Source organism: Neopsephotus bourkii, unplaced genomic scaffold (assembly GCF_033783945.1).
Source record: "Neopsephotus bourkii isolate Nb327-2 ecotype Australia unplaced genomic scaffold, CSIRO-AGI_Nbou_v1 NB_739, whole genome shotgun sequence".
Taxonomy (NCBI): Eukaryota; Metazoa; Chordata; class Aves; order Psittaciformes; family Psittacidae; genus Neopsephotus; species Neopsephotus bourkii.
The window spans coordinates 152,969-167,289 of record NW_026901237.1 but is presented as its reverse complement, the minus strand read 5'-3'; positions in this window follow the sequence as shown (position 1 = coordinate 167,289).

The following is a 14,321-nucleotide window of genomic DNA, read 5'->3' as shown; positions in this document are numbered from 1 at the left end:
AGTGACATTGTTGATTAGAAAATTATTGCCCTATGCTTAATATTCTTTACAAGTTTGTATTAAGGTTGTTTTGGAGGGGAGGAAGGTGTTGTGTGGCAGGGGTTTTTATTTTGTTTTGGGGGGTTATTTTTTGTCATTCGCTGGGGTAATTCATTTGGAGTATTCACACATCCTAAAACACTGTCTTTATCAAAGCAGGCACCTGAGGAAACAGTGGCAGTCAAGAGGTTTTTAATTTGCCAAGATGTAAAAGCCTCTCTTCAAATCCATCTGGATATTTCAATAAAACAATCCTTTATATGAACATAGCCTTCACTTGTGGAAATACCATCTCTACCAGGTCCAGTTTACCTTTGCAAAATCCCAGTAACCATCAAATACAAGGGTTTTGAGGAACTCCAGATTACAGGAATTGGGTCACATGGAAGGGGAGCATTTCAAACATGCCTCTGACAGCCAACAGCATCTCTGTGCCTTCACTCAACACTATTTACTGCATTTTGGAGGATGGAAAGTATGTTGAAGGCTTTTGGTTTAGCAAACTTGGGGATAGGAAGCATCCTTCTGGGCTTCGTATCAATTGCTGGAAGAAATAACATGTACTGGGAACAGTCAGGTAAGGGTGCCCTTGTCCTACATGTGCATGGAAACAATGCAATACTTCAGAAATGAAGATATTCATCTGTTTTAACAAAAAGAGCATTTTACTACCTAAATGATACTTCTCAGGAAATTCTGGTGCCCACAAAAGCACTAAAAACCTGCTCACTACCATCAGACCATCGTCAAGTAACAGGAAGAATCCCAATGACACCAAATCTGCTTGTTCTGTGCTATCGAATTTTATGCACTCAAATTACTACACTTGGCAGTCTGACAGTAAAAAAAAAAAATCAGATCTTCATTTTGCATAGCAGCAGGTAACCTATTACTCCAAACTTGTGAATAATTTAACAGAATAGCTACCAGAGAAACATTTGCTAACACTGACAATCTCTGCCTTGTTGATGGTAGGGGATTTATTTTCCATTCTTTCCTGTGCCTCTCCAGTTGAGCTGCTTCCCTCATTTGACAATCTTCCTTGAGGACACTGAAAATACCACAAAGCATTTGGAAGAGGGAGTGTTTACAAAGTTTATAAATAGACTGTGCTGAATCCAGAGTAGTTAGTTGTAAGCAAAGAAAAAATGTGAATAACTTACAAGTATGCCAGATGACTGAAAATCCAAGGTTCATTTAGATGTTAGGCATAGACTGCATAATATATGCATGTAGGGTAAGTACCACTGCATAATCCAAGGGCAAGAAAAATAAGTGATGGGCTACATGCAGACAAAATGCATGTAATACAGCTGAAATATCAATTGAGACACATGTTAAATTAGCTCATGATCCTGAAAATACATTCCTGCAATCCTATGCACCATGTGCAAGGCAGGATGTGTTTTTCCAGACTATTTACTGAAAAAGGAATTATTCTGAAAGAAAAGCCTTAAACCTCTTAGAATTATTCAGATCTTTGCCATTGCAAATACAGCTTCTGGGGAGAATTTTAGAAAAAGAACAGTAAGCACTGAAAAGATACCTTGTTTTATCATGGAAGCAGCTAATTTGCAGTGAAAAACCTTGGCCCTCCTTGCCCCCTGCTGTTATGTTTTAAAAATTAATGCAGGGCTCCATCAGATCAATGTTTATTTCAGACAGGGAGGTTTTGGCTGAGCTGTAACTCATGTCCTTGGCATGTTTTAAGTAGCATATCAGAATGAATCATCTACTTTAGTAATACTGTGCCTTATTTCTGTCTCTTGTTTAGAGAACTAATGCACAGTGCAGGAATCTTTAAGGATTTAGTCTCCCATTTGGGACACAATTACACGTACACATGCTGTGATGTGTGACTGCAGTCCATTAAGCAGCATCAACTCTGAACTTCCACACTCCATACACATCTCTTGATTTAACTCCTGTAGTCTAAAATATTAACGAATTCTTCCACCTTGTGTCTCCCAGAGGAATATAATACAGAAAAACCTTCATTATTATATCATTCAAGCCATTTGTTTTTTCTAGGAGTTTAAATGCATGATATTAACAGGAGCCTGCAGGGCTTTCTAGCCAGACACAGGAACTGGTTGCAGAGGGGAGCACACACAGCACAAGAAGTTACCCTCCAGCTCTCAGAACTAGACGGTTATTTCTAAGCAGAGTATCAAATGCATGCTATGTAAAAATTGCTGATAGTTGCCATAAGATATTGGTGAGCTCCTCAAAAAACAAAATGGCTTTTTGGGCCATTGAGATCCCTTCTTTACTCTCAGCAATGTACTTTTTGCAGAGGTACATTCAGAGTTGGACCCCAGAGATTGATGCTGGCTGTGCTCAGTCTCTCGTGAGTTGCTGAGTTCAGTAAGGCACTATCAGTAACACTGCGGTTCTCCATGGGATGTAAGACTAGCGATCTTGTTGCATCTTACTGAGTGGCTTCCTTTTATCTCCTCCAAGAACTGCTCTCCACAGTGATAATATCAGATGAATGATACTGTAGCAGAGTACGGCTCTTTCCAACACTGCATCTGCATTCTCTCTACCACAGTGCTCCAGCTTGGGGTTTCTTGACACAAAATGGCTTCCTTCCCAGGCTGTTGTGTAGTTCCAAATACTGTAAAAGCAAAAAGCTTGATGGTGGCCCTTCAAATTGCATTGGGCTTTTTTGTCCTATAGTGTGTAAGTCTGAAGAGATTATCCTCCCAAACAATACCAGCTGCATTATGATAACCTTATTAGGTCTCAGTTATTTGGATTGACATTTCTACCACCACACTAAGCTCTGCAGCATAGGCTTGCTATTGTCTGACTAAGCTCACACATCTGAAAAGTGGAAACAGCAGTATACTACACTGCTGATATTCCTGCTCAATTTAAAGCAAAACCAGGAATAGTCTACTAATACAGAGCCATTTAGTTTTCCTGTTTAACTCAGATGCACCTCTTGTCAGTGTCCCAGGAATCACTGGGAACCTCGTTCTTTTGCATTTTGATTCTTCTGGATGGAGTTTGGACCCTGTGCCTCTTTCTACTCTTTGCCCCTCCATTTGTGGTATGGGAAAATGTAAAGCCAGATTGTTTGCCATCTTTTTTGGTATTTGGCTTTCATAAACAGTTGAGCTTTCCTGCTTTCCCTACAAGGGGAAGAACACACACAGGGGCACAATAATGGGAGCCAAACAACGCTACACATCTGAACAGCAATTCATATAGCTGCATCTTATATGTGACTTTGTTTTTAAGCTATGTGGTCCTTATGCAATAGGCTTATTGGAATACTTGGATAACCCCTCAGAAAAGATTTAGCATAATCAGAAAAGGTTTCTTTAGCAAACCAATTCAGTGTTTTATCTCCTGGCTGTATGCAAGCACAGACTTCATCTCTTTCACAATCTAATGATTTGGAATTCTTTTTCTCCTCTCACTGGCAATTCTTAAATTATGTTGCACACCGAACTGGAAGTTTCTTAAATATATACCAGGCTATAGCACTACATGTAGAGATTTAAAATATAAGGGCAACAATTATTAGTAGTTTAATTAAATCATTAATTTTAATGAAAAATGTTGAACTTGCATTGCAGCTCCACAGTGTCATTCAGAGGCTGAAACATGCCATGGCTAACTCAAAAGGAACTAGGACACAACTCTTAAAACAATTCCTCCCCATCATACTATGGGGTGAAATAATTATACTTTCCTTTGCACAAACCAGCATATTTAAGTCAATTTAGGCAGGTGGGTTGCAGCTACCCAAAATGCTTTCAAAATGTTAGAAACAGCTCCCTCCATTCACTGGTTCCCATGACAGATCATACAACGGCTTTATACTATCCTTGCACTTACATTTTGATGGGGGGAGGAGAGGGGTTTCTGGGCATTTTTTTCCTCACAACATGTTCTGACATTATTTTTACGTGGTTTGTTAACAGCATAATTTAGCTCAGGAAACGTTACAACCAATTGTATGAAAATCTTGAATTGCTTTCGCAATGACAGGTAATGCGATCTCACACCAGGGGTTTATTTTGGTTTGCTTCCCTTTATCATATTTTCAGTTTCAGTTTAGCTTACAGTTGTTCAATCCCTAATGTGCTACACTAGGAATTCATTGTGAAAGAAGAATAGCAACTCAGCAGTATCCCACAATTCGACTTGTGTTGTCTGCATGCTGTTTTGTATGTAAAGGAGTAAAAAAGTACTTACAAATAAGTTGTAGGAGGATATTTTTAGTCTCTTTGAAGAGCAAGTCAAGCTGTGTGCCGAAATGATACAAAGAAATATAGCTCATATTTTGCAAGAGTTCTCTTCAAGAAAAGCGGTTTGGAAACCTTTTTTTTTTTTTTTTTTTTTCCTAAACATGATATATTTATGAGCTCCTTGTTTCAATTATGACAATTTCTTAAGACTTGAAATTGTTTTCTGCAGAGGCATCTCACAGGCGCACGTCTGAGCTTTTATCTACAATAAACAGCAAATGCCCACAAGGGCAGTGAGGAGTCCTGGTTGTGTTGTGCATTTAACCTCAGTAAAACCTAGAAGACTTTACTACTTCATTTCTTTGGGCCATCGTAACTGAAGCAATAGCTGCTAATGTTATCAACAGCCACACACCACCATCTAAAACTGAACAAACTTCAGGGCAAGAAGATCCACAGATAATTTCAATGCAATATTTGTGTGCTTGTGACAAGAACAGGAAAAAATTGTCAGAAACTGTGGAGGAAGAACATTGCCATGAAGATGCCAGCTGTGGAAACAGCTTCTTTAGGAAGATCTCAGAGATTCTCCAAGTATGAATATTTACCGAAAAGATACTTTTCCTTCTTTGATTTTTCAGGTACTAAGACAAGATCTTATACATTTTAGTTAAACGTGGCCGCTTTAGTCCACTGTTAGGTGTTACTCTGTACTAGAATAACCTTTCAGGCCTTTTTTGAAGACCTGCCCTGCAAGTGAATAAAGATTGTAAAGGAATGTTTGCCCCCAAAGTTTGAAAGGTTAGTTTATAGACTCCATAGGTTTATACAAACAACTTCAAACCCTTTTAAATCTGGAAGAAGATGCATACCTAACTTGAAAGTTAGCAATGACACATGTATTTAGGAGGATGTTCATCTCTTTATGAAGAGAGCTTCTCGCCCTTAACCTGGCACTGCTTTCTCAGGGAGAATGAAGTATGGGCAGTTTACTTCCACAACCCTGCAGTCAGGGCTGCTTTACAGCTTGGGTGTATGAAGACCCAGAGACAGATGGACTGCATTCTCAGCAGCCTCTGGGCTGAGCTGTGTTTCATCACAGAACTTTGCCTGCTCCTCACCTAGAATCTCTGAACCAGGACCTTCCCTTTACTGAAAGCTATATGTGGGAAACAGCATGGAGAAAACTCCATCAGTAACCAAAATTCCTCAGCCTTTAAAGATTCAGAACTGTATTAGGCTGACAAAAAAATGGAAATGGGAAAACCTGGGGCATTAGCCTGTTGTACCTTGTGGCATCATGGTCTGCTTTGAGTAAAACATATCTGATGGGTTGATTTTGACACCCAGAAGCTGTGCTGACATGAACAGAGCAGAAGAGGCAGGCTAGTTAGTTGGACAGGGGACTTCAGTTTATGCCTTGCTCAGCAGGACAGGTCAATCAGCTGCATTACAGGTGAACGCACTGCCAGTGTAGTTGCTCTAGGATTCATGCCACTGCTTAGAATTTGAGAGGATTAGCCAATATTACTCTCATACAGAAATAATCTACCTCTAGGAAAGTGAGAAATCCCAGTGCTGGAAGAGGACGAAGCTTCAGGAGAGTTTCAGGTCACCATCACACCTTCCTCATTCTGGCTGCTAAGGAATCCCATGTGCAGCAGGGATGACAACCCCCTTGGGCTGCCCATCAGCTTCAAAGCAGCCTGGACTGCTGTGCAGCATGGCTTTTCCCTCAGCAGTCCTTCCCCAGACATGCAGCACTTGCTCTGGGGCCTGAGGGACCACCCTTGAAAAGAGGCTCTAGCAGCTCTTCAGCAGCATAGGACAGCAGTCTCCCAGTCCTGCAGGTCACCCAAGACAGTGCAGTTACCTGGGATGAGAATCTCTCCTCTGATTTGCAGGGGACAGCAGCTACAGAGGAGTGACCACGGCTGGGACCAAATCTTGTGGCACCTCAAGTACTGCAGCCAGGTGTGCAGGGCTAGTTCAGTGACATCCCTTTGGATCCCAGAGTCAGCAGCAAATGTAGTTGAGAATACAGTCAGTATTCAACTCAGCTGCATACATTTCTCATGTACGTTCAATCATTCTGTCCTCACTTAAATTTGTTCTCCACTAACTGCACTGATTTTCAGGATGACATCCTAGGTTTACACTGGTGAGAAGAGTAGAATCAGACCTGTTGAATTCCCTGGTAGTTGTCTTTTTTTTTAGAGCTAATCTACTAAAAAGGTATGGGACAGACTTACCCAGGAACACTTCTTCAGCCAACAAGTGACATTAAAAAAAAAATCAAACGAAGTATTGTCATTCTTTTCAATACATTTGTAAATGAACAAAATTCTTTGCATTTGGTATTTTCATTTAGCCAGCAGGTACTTTTCATCATTTGCTAGGACATTATGTCCATAATAGAAGGGCAATAAATGATTCAACAAAACCAGTTGACATCTATAAAGCTTATTAAGTATTGATGTCTGGCTTGGGATTTGGACAGAACTGAACTGGTGACTAAACAGAGGAACCATATCCCAGAATGTTATATAGTAAAAAGCACCAGAAAACATAAATTATGTGTCCATTTCACTTCCTGATTCAACAACATATTTTAAATGAATGACTGCATCTTCTTGATGAATTTTCCAGCCTTGTTTTAGAAGAGGAAATGGAAAAGACTGTGCTTGATGCATTAAAAGTAATGAGAAAGCTGTGTAATCTTAGTCATGCTTTCTCCTCATACCAGATAAGGTAGAACTTGCTTGTTGGAATGGGCAAATACTACAGATAATGTGAGAAGAAAAACCAGCAACAGTTTGTGGGTGGTGACCTTTGCATGGATTATTTATGGAAAAAGAAAGAAGTATTTCTGCAGGTACTATAAGCAAGCCCAGGAAACATGCCATGTTTAGGAAGAACATGGAGATATGGTGTTTGACTGAGAGTAGACAAGACTCGACACCGTATCCTATTGTGATACTTTCTGCATCGTCAAAGACTGCTCAAAGGGTCAGGTACAATAGGAAGCTTGTAATGAGCAACGAGTAAACACTTTATACTTCACAGCAAGGAAATTCTACTGGTTTGTGGGTTTCTCTTTCTTTTTTCGGTGGAGCAAGTGTGGGAGGTTCTCCCCCTTTACCCCTCTCAGAAAACAAGGATAAGCAAGAAGTCTCCTTCACTATTAGAAACATGACTCCTGTGAGAAGCACATCTGATCATCCCATACAGAAAGGGTGGAGGTGGTTCCAGAATATCTCAGAATAGGACCACTGCACTCAGACATTGGGACTCTGGCGGGTTTCTCATTTCTGCCAGTCCTCCAGCATTGCTTTAGCAGAAAACACCATTATTCATGCTTCAAGCTTCCTTTTATATTCACATAAGGCAGCCTTACCATAAACGTGAATCAGCCCCAGATGTCTTTACATAGGAAAAAAATGCATAGCCCTGTAAATATAGAAAGCTTTCCTCTTTCCATGCATTTTCAAACCTGAAATTTTCGTTAGCCATATAAAGACACATATAATTAAGTACATTGAGCTGACTGTAGGGATGTAAATTTGTAGCCCAGCTCTAAGTTAGACCATTGAAACAGAAGTGGTACAACAAACCACTAATCGACGAGAAAAACATTTATAGAAGTAAGGAAGAAGGGGACCATCTGCCCAAAGATAAAGCAGTGGCCTTGCACCTGCAACAGGCCCCATTACAAAAGCAAGACAATTTCCCCTTTCCAGCATCCCCCTGTTTTTGCCTGAAGCCTGCCTTCACCCAGCTGTCCTTGGAAGGGTTGGACAATGGGAAGAAACACCTTTTGCATTTAGATAGGATGATGGGGGCTACTTTCAAGTGAAATTCCACTGCATAGTAGTTGCTATATAGAGCTACAAAAAAATCATGTGTGCAGCCATTCTAACACATATCTGGCAAGTCTCATTCAGTGCCAAGGTAGAAATTGTAGGTATTTGCCATTTTCCTCCTTTACACAGGTGTCAATGTGTAAAGGCTGACATGGCCAGTGGAAAGCATCAAATTTGAGAGCTTTCAGCAATTTCTTTTACATAAAAAGCCATATTATGCAGCTGTCCCAAGGTGCGCAACATCTGAAGGAAATTGGTTTAGATGAAGCAATTGCTCTATGGAAGTTAACTGCTTGTTGTGAGTCCTGGTTTTGCTCCTGTTCCAGGATTAAATCAAACAGCTGTAGTGAACATTAAGTGACACATCAGGTAGCCCCAGCTGGCCAGATTCAGTACACTGGAGATTCTGGAAGAATAAGTCTGCTCCTGCCAATCACAGAATCATAGAATAGTTAAGGTTGGAAAGGACCTTAAGGTCATCCAGCTCCAACCCCCATGCCATGGGCAGGGACACCTCAAACTAAACCATGTCAGCCAAGGCTCTGTACAACCTGGCCTTGACCACCACCAGGGATGGAACATTCACAACTTCCCTGGGTAAGCTATTCCAGTGCCTCACCACCTTTACAGTAAAGAAATTCCTCCTTATATACATTCTAAACTTCCCCTGTTTAAGTTTTAACCTGTTACCCCTTGTCCTATCACTACAGTCCCTAAATAAGAGTCCATCCCCAGCATCCTTATAGGCCCCTTTCAGATAGATACTGGAAGGTTGCTATGAGGTCTCCATGCAGCCTTCTCTTCTCCAGGCTCAACAGCCCCAACTTTCTCAGCCTGTCTTCATACAAGTGCTCCAGTCACCTGATCATTCTCATTGCCCTCCTCTGGCCTTGTTCCAACAGATCCATGTCCTTTTTATGTTGAGGACACCAGAACTGTACACAATACTCCAAGTGAGGTCTCACGAGAGCAGAGTAGAGGGGCAGGATCACCTCCTTCGACCTGCTGGTCATGCTCCTTTTGATGCAGCCTGGGATACGGTTGGCTTTCTGGGCTGCAAGCGCACACTGAAGCCGGCTCATGTTCATTTTCTCATCAACCAACACCCCCAAGTCCTTCTCTGCAGGGCTGCTCCAAATCTCTGCTCCACCCAATCTGTAGCTCTACCTGGGACTGCTCCTGCCCAGGTGATATGGGGATATTTGTCTCCCAAAGCATTTTTCAACTGGTTAGATGTGAAAAAGCAGACAATATCCCTGGGTAAATAGGGGCAGAGGCACACTGTTAAATTGCACTTAAAACCTTTTGCTCTCTTTCATAAGCACTGTGCTTCTACCTGAAGCCCTTGCTTTTTCAAAACACCCCCTTTATTTGAGGAAAGTTCTGATTAAAACAAAAGCAAATAAATGTTGTGTTTCTTCCCTGCCTGAAGCCTGACAGGCTTCACCATCCCAAAGTGGTTCATGCCTGCTCCTGTGCTGTGAGGGCACCTCCTGCCTGCCATAACCTACCCACTCGTGGGGCTGCCCCAGCAGATGCCCACAGCTCTGCATCTCTCACTGCATCACCCAAGCCTGCAAAGTCGCAGCTGCACCATCCCCTGGACACGGCGGTGTTTCGGCTCTGCTCTGTGCCACCTGCCATTTAGCTCATTTTTTCCTACAGCCAGGACAGGTAACACTGGGTCAGTCCTACACAATCCCCAGCACTGCAGGGCAGAATTAAGTAGTGTGCTTGGACAACTTCACAGGGAGCCAACAGAAGGCATGCATTACTTACCAGGAAAGGCCATCTTTAAGTAAACTTTTTATGATGCGAGTTCTCCTTCAGGACAAAGCCTCCTTTAATGAAAACACAACATTAAGATAGCTCCCTTTCCCTTAAAGTTCCTCTTTCTCCAAAGATCACACTCTTCCTTTCTTAAGTTACCAAAATGATACTCCCAGAACAAGCAAGCAAAAAAAAATAGCAGCTATGCCAAAACAGTAGGAATGCTTTTCTTCAGTATAGTTTCTTGCAGAGTGATGCATTTAGAGAAGGACATGGTAAGTTCACCCTTGTATTATTCTCCCTCTGCAGGGAATAAAATGAAGCTGCTATTTGAGAGGCAGCAGATTAGGTATTTTGAAGTTCTGTTTCCCTGCCTTTTCAAGACTATGGGAGATACTTTTATTACCAGCTCACTGAATGGAAATATGCCTTTGGTGAGCAGGGATGAAAGTGAACACTCTTTCATGAGCAGTCCTAAGATTACCTTAATGCACCTACATGCCAGTGTTTCATCTCATCTGCTACAGGTTCAGTGAGGCAGGTCGGATTGCCCTGCCACTGAATGCTGCCTATTTTGTTGCAATAGCATGGAAGAAAACTATAGATGTGCCTCACAAGACTACAGTATTGGTCCATCTTTCTCTCTGCAGTGGGCATGGTGAGAGACAAGAATACTTGCAAGATGCCATACCCTCACCACCTGCTCTCAGAGAAGTTCCTGGTCTAAAATCTAGATATAACCCTTACAGTTTTCTGTTGAAAGCTGTAAAAGCTCATTAACACTTATTAGCAATTTGTAGGATAAAGTTTGTGATCTGACTAGTGAGTAAAATTGCATTAAATAAACCAGTAATACCTGTGTCTGTCTCAGCAGTCTATTTGGACCCACATGCTTATCAGCTTCCTGAAATAAACCAACATACATTTAACATATACATAATATCCAAATAAACATTTTCCCTTTAAAGGTAAAAAAAAGAAAATGGGATTGTCTGTTTTCCCCGTCTAATACTGTATTCACTCAAATATATTCCATACTTTTAACATGGTAAAGAAAGTCCTTAACACATTAGAATGCTTTCAGCTCCCAAGAAGCGGAGCTGTTAAAAAAACGTAGCTGAGGTAACGAAACATATCTGGAGAAAGATTTAAACTATTTCAACTAATTCTCACAATGATACAGGTTGAGGCAAAGGCACTTTGGATGTGAAAAGTGAAAACTTATTTCAAGCAGGCAGAAGTCTAAATGCTTTGCCTGTTTGCACAAAGCTAAAACACTCAGATACAAGAGGATCTGGGGGAATTGCTCTGACCCCATACATCCCCCTCACAGCATGGGATCTGTGCTGGAGACACAGACACACCCTGATTTCTCCCATCTGAGATGAGTTTCAAGACAGATTGCTGGTGTTTCCTTATAATGCAAAACCTAAACTCTGTGTGCTGCAGCGTAACTGATGTCAGTGGTTGAAACTTAGGGTACGAAGCAGCCCACTGCCAAACAGGCAGAAAAAATTCTTCCCTTTTATCAGTCATTTGCTATGTGGTGTATTTTAGCCATTGCACCTTTTTTGTGTGCTTAACCACAGTTTATATTTGGATTTCCCTTCACAAATATCCCGTAACTGACAGAGAGAAATAAACAGTGCATCCCACAAGCAGTGACAACACACACAATATAAGCATTCCACTCTTTCAAATGTTTTCCAGTTTTACAACAAAATAATAACTGGTTTTCTTCCCTTATTCTACACCAAAAGAGGCCAAGCCCACATCTGCAATCACAAGTCTGTGTATAAACATTTTGCAATATACACACATATCACTACAGCTACAGCCACACAGTGGCAGAACACTGAGATAGCAAACCAAGTCATTTAACTGCACAGAATGGGTTCCTAGACATTCACATATGAGTATGATAGCAAAGAAAGGAAGCAGTAGAGGGAATCCAAATAAGGACTAAAAGCCCCTATCCACTTGCAAAGATGTGTATGGGATTGGATGCTTTCCGTTTAAATGTTAATTTTTTAATTACTTTGGTATCACACTATAAGCATACATTGGACAAAGTGACCCTCTGCAGTCTTCTACACGTGGAATTAATATTTCCAATGCTGCAGCCCATGCTACGTGAAAACATGTGGTTTCTGAGTACACCACACATATGCTTGGTAAATGTACCTATGAATAGTGTGAGGTGTCCCTGCCCATGGTGGGGGGGGGGGGGGGGGGGTTGGAACTAGCTGACAAACGGGCATTTCCAACCCTAACTATTCTGTGATTAGAATTCAACCAGCCATTGGCAACTGCAGGATGAAGCACATGCATTTCTCCCCCAGAAGAAAAAAAAACCAACGACATTCTACAACCAACCAAATTTGCTAGAACCCACTGACCCCACTAAGCATAACACTCCATCCACAACATACAATAACAGCTTTACTTACACATTGCTGCTTATAGAAACACCCAAAATAGCTGCACAGGGCCAACATCCACAAACTGAGGAATAGTAGCTCTGCAGAGAAACATCTCAGCAGCCTTCCCCCAACAGCAGAAGATTACTTCAGGCCTGGGGTATAGAGGGAAACCAGCTGATTGTCTGGGACTGATCACTGTAATTAGAGACAATACATCTCAGCTGGAGCTTTACCCAGGGCTTCTGCTGAGGCTGTTTCTCATAGAGGGTCATAACGTATTTAATCATCAGTCTATATTTTATGTCTTCATCTTATCTGTCTTTTTTACATTTTTCTGTCTTATTGAACACAGCAGCCCACATACAAGGGGGTGGAGGGAAGACAGCCCTATCTCATCAAAGCCACAGCACCTTCAAAAACTGCTAACATGGGGTTAAAATCTTAACCCAAACAGTCAACTTCCCTTGCCCCTTGCCCCAGCTTTTGGAGGAGGAGGTATATATATATATATATATATATATATATATATATATATATATATACACACACATTTCTTTTGAACTTCTAAATCAAAATGAAAGGCGTTCAAGTGCCCAAGAGCCATTTACTGTAGCTGCTGGGAGATATGCATTTGTATACACGTTCCTGTTAATATGAGAAAGCAAGAAAGGAAGGCACAAACTCCACTTCTGCATGAAGCACATCCATCTTTATGATAAAGTGATTTACAAGGTAAAACCATGTGCCTGCAAGTACCTTTTAAAGTAGACTCAACAATTCCTAATAAAGCAGCTATACAGAGAGATATAAATACATTAGGGTAAGCAGGTGCAGCCCTGTTTCAGTTGCATGAATACGCCCTATACTAACAGTGAACATGGGTCACTGTAAATGGCATGTTTCAAAGTGAGTTCAGAATTGCATCCAATGTTGGGCTTCTGTGACAAATGCACTTGACCCATTAACCAAACTAGTTTGGTACAGGCCTCGATGGAGGTAAAAGGCCTGAGCCATAGCCAGGTTAAGAACTCTTTCAAGAAACCCACAAAGGAACAAAGCGACTCTGTGAGCACCAAAGCATGAGTTTGGAACATCGATCATGAGATTAACACATGACTACTGGGTGGTTTTTCCAAGACTCCTTTATCAAAAAACAAAGAAAGTTGTGGGCATAAGGAGTCTCATGCATACCTCTCCATTGTATGCCATTTGACTAGGAAGCAAACACATTATTCCATCAATACAACAGCCTAAGTGAACCTTCTTTGGGCTCTCCCTACTAAGCAGCATCGCTGCATGGCAGCAATATCCCCTTGAGGTGGAACGCCTCTCAAGGTTGCTCCTTGAGGCAGGGACACCTTTTACTAATGACAGATCTTTGGATATGTCTGATTTGAGTTCCCTCTAAATTGCAACTGGACTGCACACCAGTGACCTCCCCTTGAGAAGGGATGCTTCTCCAGGTTTGAGATTCCTTACCTAAGAGATCCTTCTTTAACCAAGATGGAGAGGCCCCTTACTTGGGGGGGTGAGGGGGGGAAAGGGGTGCGTGTGTGCAAGCAACAGATCCTTGGTGACTGACAGCATGAAATAAATACTCCATTATTATAAACTTGGTATAGATTATTCCATTAGGCATAAACCATTGTCCAGGTCTGAGACCAAGATTAGACCTAGGCACACCTAACCTCCATCAGTTTAGAAACCAAGGGGGTCCATTCTGAACCTCATCACTCAACAGGAGTTGAGGGGTAAGGTCTCCCTTGCCCTTTTGCATCTCTGGTCTCAGTGGTAAGTCATTCTAGCTCTATTCTAACTTGATTTTCCTTTGCATGTTTCATCTGTGTAGGAAGTAACAGGGTGAACCTTGTCACTGAACTTTGTTAAGTCTCACTTTTACAAATTCATATTAAAACCAGTTTTGCCAATACCTTTGATGGTGATGCTTTAAAAGACCTAATCACTCACCCATGACTAACTGCCATAGTTGGCAGACCTTAAATCAGGATGTGTGACTGCAT